The 5,469-nt window shown below is 33.5% G+C and overlaps 1 long non-coding RNA gene across 2 annotated transcripts; it reads right to left on the bottom strand.

Moving 5' to 3' along the window:
• Positions 1 to 1,953: 1,953 nt before the first annotated feature.
• On the bottom strand, positions 1,954 to 5,198 carry LOC110649564 (uncharacterized). Of its 2 annotated transcripts, none has more exons than XR_009146166.1 (2): positions 3,745 to 5,198; positions 1,954 to 2,536 (listed from the first exon to the last, which is right to left on the bottom strand). It is a non-coding gene; the product is annotated as an uncharacterized LOC110649564 (long non-coding RNA). The 2 variants fall into 2 exon arrangements; XR_009146167.1 differs by having other exon boundaries at positions 1,954 to 2,501.
• Positions 5,199 to 5,469: the final 271 nt, after the last annotated feature.

Genomic DNA, 5,469 nt, shown 5'->3' with positions numbered 1-5,469 from the left:
ACCATCTCTTTCATTTCCAAAACCTTGCTAATTTTCTGAAACAAAAAGCAAGAAACACATTCTATGTTCAGACTAGATGCTCAATTTCTAACTACTTTTTGTCCAGACCTCCAAGCAGATTTGCTCTATGAGGAAATTTGGTTTTTATGGTGCATGGTCACTCTATACGGCATCGCCTTTAAAGTTCCTACCCTAGCGCTCTATGATTTCCTCGGAGACATAAAAAACCAATAGAGCTTGATATGGTGCTTCCTTAAATGCTTTACCATTGCTTCATTTTTGTGTAAGAACTTAAAGACAGCCAATGAGAACCATAATCTTCGTCTCAAGCCTCCATCAGAAGGCAAAGCAGTCTGCTCTCTGTTCATTCTACACAATCTCTTTTTCAGAAATTCAGAGGGACTGTTATGGACTCGAAACCAATTCTATGAATGGAAGACCTATTCCAAAACTGTCAAGATAGGACAGAGCCTTGCATTGTGAAAAGAAATTACTGCTTATCTCTGTGAAATTAACAACTACAAGCCCAAGGTCCAGACGGTGACTTCCACCTCAATCGGTCCAAAGGCCAAACCAGAAAAAGTTCCAAATCTTCTTCCTGATTATACTAATCTAATCTAGCAAGATTTTCAAGACTCCACCAAGGCAGAAAAAGAGGAAGCCATCAAGAGTGCATCTATTTCTAAATATGAAAACAGTACATATCCCTGGTACAAGAGTCTGTATGATAAGAAATATGATTCTGATGACTCAGACTATTGTAATTATAATCTAAGTCCAAGTCAGAACTTCTTGTGAATTGACAGCCGACTGTCCCCCCTAAAGCTGAAAAAAAAATATATGTATAATAAATTTTAGTCAGATAAGTTATTTGTCTTCATGTATGACTTAGTTAGATATGAATCATGTGCCTACCTAACTAGTTTTTATCTTGTTAGATGTACTTACATAATTATTTATTAGACATGTGTCAGTATAGAATAATGGTTGTAAAAGCTCCAGCTCTCTTCTCACATAAAGGGAGCTTTGGTTTTATCTATAACAAGACTTACCAAGAAATAATATTCTAGCTTTTTTATCTTATAGCTTTCTAAATTTCTCTCCCTCTCTTGAAAATAAAAAATTTTATCTTATTCATATAATCCTCTACTAAGGCATGAGTATGCTCTACACTTGCCACTATTGGTGGATCCTGTATATCAGAAAGTGCTAATTCATTGATCCATTACCATAATCCTCTTAATCTAGCTCTGTATAATAATATAAAAGAGCAAAACCTTGAGATTTATTTGCTCATGGTGGCTTGTTATATCTCAATATCGCTTGAGTATTATTATGCTTAACTAAGGTTTAGGGGCTCCCAGCCAGCTATAACCATTTTTATTATAAATAAATTTTTAAATAATTACTTAATTTTAATTATGAAAACTATTATTTTCTTTAAAAAATAATTAAAAACATACATTTATTATATAGAAAACGGTGGGGAAAAAAAAATTTACTTTCCAAACTTTGTTATTTTTCAAATTTTAAGTTATTATATAGATATTTTTCTTTCAAAATTTACTTTTCTCCCGATTTTCTTCTTAACCCAACGTAAATTAATGAAAAATAAAGTTATTTTCCTCCTCCCTTATTTTCCTTCAATCTCACGTTCTCATCTTCCTTTCCCTTGTCTTCTTCGACAATTCCATGACAAGCAAAAGTCCACCTCTAAGATCTCCACGTCCCATTTCTTGAGCCAGGCATGTTATCCCAGTTTAAAGACGTGCGAACCACCTTGCTCCTGCAAATGCCTCTCGACCGAGCACTTTTGTCCATCTCCTCCCTCATCTAATGTCACATAGCCCCAACTCGGCATAATGAACGATTTTCACATAACAGGAATTAATGAGTGACTTTTATATAACTTCAAGAACATTTTTATAAAATACTCTTGTTTTTGCTATAATATTTCAACACTTCAAATTGCTTCTTCTATCCATTTCTCAGTGCTAAACATTTTTTTTCCCCATTTCAATCTTAAAGCCAATCTGGCTATATGAGTCCATATGTAAAAGCTAAAAAATTTTCGAGTTTTGTGAGTGACTTTAACTTACAGTACCCTGGCCATAACCATTAAGAAACAGCAGCATGCCTGTAAACGCCACCTGCCCAAATCCAGGTGATATTGGCGCACACAACGTGTTTGAATGAAATTGCGTAATACCATGCCCAGATAAAGTACACTGTCCAGCAGCTGCATTTGTCTGCTGAAAAGAGGGTATAAGTACAGCGAACTGAGATACTGGCAATGATTGGTTGTTCAATGCATTTAAACAGGAGACAAAGGCCAGAGCTGCTGCTGGGGCTGATCCATGAACCAGATGGAAGGCAAAAATCCAAACATAGGCAAACTCAAAGATACAGTGGCGGGTTGAACTGGAAAGGAATTTTATCCCATTGCAGGGCAGAGGAAGCTTTATGCATGCAAGGCACAGTTGATGAAGATGTCATTGCACCTTTAAGAAGAACCATATAAGAAAGACTAGCACAGCTTGCAAAACCCAAACAACACAAGAAACAAAGCCAACACCTTGTTATACAGTTATCATGAAGAAGCAATCAATCAACTCTCTGTAAATGAATGGGAAGCGCGTCGGACAACAGATGAAATTGCAAATTTGCCCAAGAACTTTGTATAGATGTTCAAATAAACTTATTTGTATTATTTTTATCCCAATAATTTTGGATAAATTACACTTATCATTCTACAACTTAGGTGTTTATTTTATTTTAGTCACTTAACTTTGAATTTATTAAAATAAAATCCTTCTAACTTTGGTTTTAAAAAAATTCAAGGTCATAAGTTTTTTTTTTAATTAATACTAAATTAATATTTAATCAACATAAATTTTAAATTATTATTTATGGTTTATTATTTTTTATTTTTTATATAAAAATTAAAATATTAATAAATAAAATATTATTTTAGAAAATAAAATTTATTATTGTTATTATTTATATTGTTAGAAATTAAATTTTAATAAATTAAAATTAAGTAATTGATATAAAATAATCATATAAATTGATGAATAGTTAGTGTAATTTATTTCAATAAATTCACACCTTTATATTTAAGTTTAAATTATTATTTTTTAAATAAAATAATATTTTTTTTATTTTTTATTAATAAAATATTATTTTTTTAATTTTTCTAAAAATTGAAAATATTTATTATTTTTAATAAAATAAAAAAAAAAAACTAATATCTAATAACCCTATCCGACAAACCCATAACCCAAATTTACATGCCCACGGGCTAATGGTAACTGCAAAGGGGACGGAGATAAAGCAGCGAAGTATGGGTTCTTGTGTTTCTGGGTTGTTTTGGAATTGTTCTTGTTTAAATTTCTGAGTTTTTTTTTTTTTTTTTAAATCGGTTTTTTATTAAAATAGTTAATTAATTTTTGGTATTTAAAAATAAAAATTAAGATTTTATTAATAAAAAATTAGAGAAATTATTATTTATTTTTTTAAAAAAATAGTTCTAAACATTAAAAAAGAAAATTCTGGGGAAAATTTGCACCTTCGTCCGTTGACAATAGTAATTGACGATACGAAACGCAAGAAGAAACAGAAATGCAGATTCTCCTTTTCTTCTATTTTTTTATTTTTTATTTTTTTATCATATTTCATCTACAGAAAACCTCTTGAGCGTCCCCTAATTGATGAAAAAGCAGATTCAACTACTGGTAAACATACCTTTATCCCCCAATTTGTGGTCCTCCCATCTTAATTCTTCCAAACTCTTGTCCTTGTAAATGGGCATGGCTGTTATGCACAGATGGTTTCCAGCAGATTTTGTATGATTCCTATCAAATTCTGCTGCAGTTTGAATATAAGCTGCTACTCTACTCCCTTCATGTTGTCCAGCTCCAAAACCATGGCTTTCAAATGCTCCTGAATGACCACATGTTTGAGTGCTTGAACGACCAAATGATGTAGCACTACATGATAATAGAGTCCTTGATCAACAACCAAAAAGCAGAATGCTACCAAATGCTGGAGTGCTTGAAATGCAGGACCCACGAGTACTTGGTGCGATAGAAGATAGAGGACTTGAAGCCCCAAAATCAAATGCAGACATAGGCCGACAGATAACAGGAGTTGAGCGAGTGGTACTTGACGCACCAGATATTTGGAGCACTTAAAGCCCCAAAAGCAGGAGTAGTGAGCTACTGGGAAATATTCAACCTGGAAAAAAGCCATGAGAAAGACTGCTTGAAACACCAAACACCGGGAACACTTAAAAGACCCAGATGCTGATGCAGTGATGCTATCGTTGGTTGACAGGAGACTGGATTTGAGAGAGTAGTTGTTGAAGTTGAAATATCAAAACCAGTTTTATTGACACCTGAAAATCCAAAAGAATTGTTGCAACGAGCATATTAAGGTGTTCCAGATACAAAACCAGATGCAGCAGGTGCATGATTTGTGATTCTAGTACCAAAAAAATCGATTTCATTAGAGGACCACTCATTTGGCTAGTTGAAATATCAAAGGCAGAAGAACTAGCAGCATAGCTAACTACAAATTTGGGGTAAGAAGAACTACTAGTTTAGCTTGATTCCTGCAAAGAAAGCAGATGAACCAAAAAAGAAAAAAAATTCAACTATAGTCAAGCAAAGTTCATTTAGATAACATCACAACAAAGTAATTTCATTATCCAGCAGGAGAGAAAAACTTGCAGAAAGGAGGGGATGCCTAAAAAATATAGATCATGGAAGCACCACACCACCGTTCAGAGGTACAGGCTGCAAAGAATAAATTGAGAAACATTGCTATGAGACCTTGTAACTTTCCACAATGAAAATCATTTTAAGAAAGAATTGGAATCTGTCTCAGGAAATTACACAACTCCAAAGAATCCTATAACTAACATTTTTTACAGTGATAACCTTAATCTTCTTCCACTGACACAGGTGGAAAAGATTCTGGAAGAGATAATGAAGCAGAAATGTTTCAAATAACATGATCGAGCCAACAACTTTCCATGAGACATTGACAAACACCTGATAAAGGAAACAAGCATGGTCCAAACAACATGCGGATGTAATTCATGCGAGTTACAAATAAAGCTTCATCTCAAGGCTAAGAAACGCTGCTAACTCATAACCATCTTATTCTTTTGAACCGCCTGTATTGAAAATCACAATCCCAAAACAAGATAAATGGAAATAATAATCCACGCATTATAACCTAGACCAGATAAGTTGATTGCGATCGTAGCCAATCAAGTCAAACATAATAAAATTATATATTATATATACCTCGACCTTTTTTGGCCCAAAGAGAGGTTAAAAAGTGGATAAAAGAAGGGATGCACCCTTCCCAGCCAGGGACTTGATGGCTCTCGGTTTTCACAACACAGAGGAAGCGGCACGCTCTTTTCTTTGTCAATATAGAATTAAACCTAATAGCTAGAAA

The sequence above is a fragment of the Hevea brasiliensis genome, chromosome 18, assembly GCF_030052815.1.
Source record: "Hevea brasiliensis isolate MT/VB/25A 57/8 chromosome 18, ASM3005281v1, whole genome shotgun sequence".
NCBI lineage: Eukaryota > Viridiplantae > Streptophyta > Magnoliopsida > Malpighiales > Euphorbiaceae > Hevea > Hevea brasiliensis.
The sequence above is the reverse complement of the archived record's forward strand: the minus strand, read 5'-3'. Positions and strand labels throughout refer to the sequence as shown.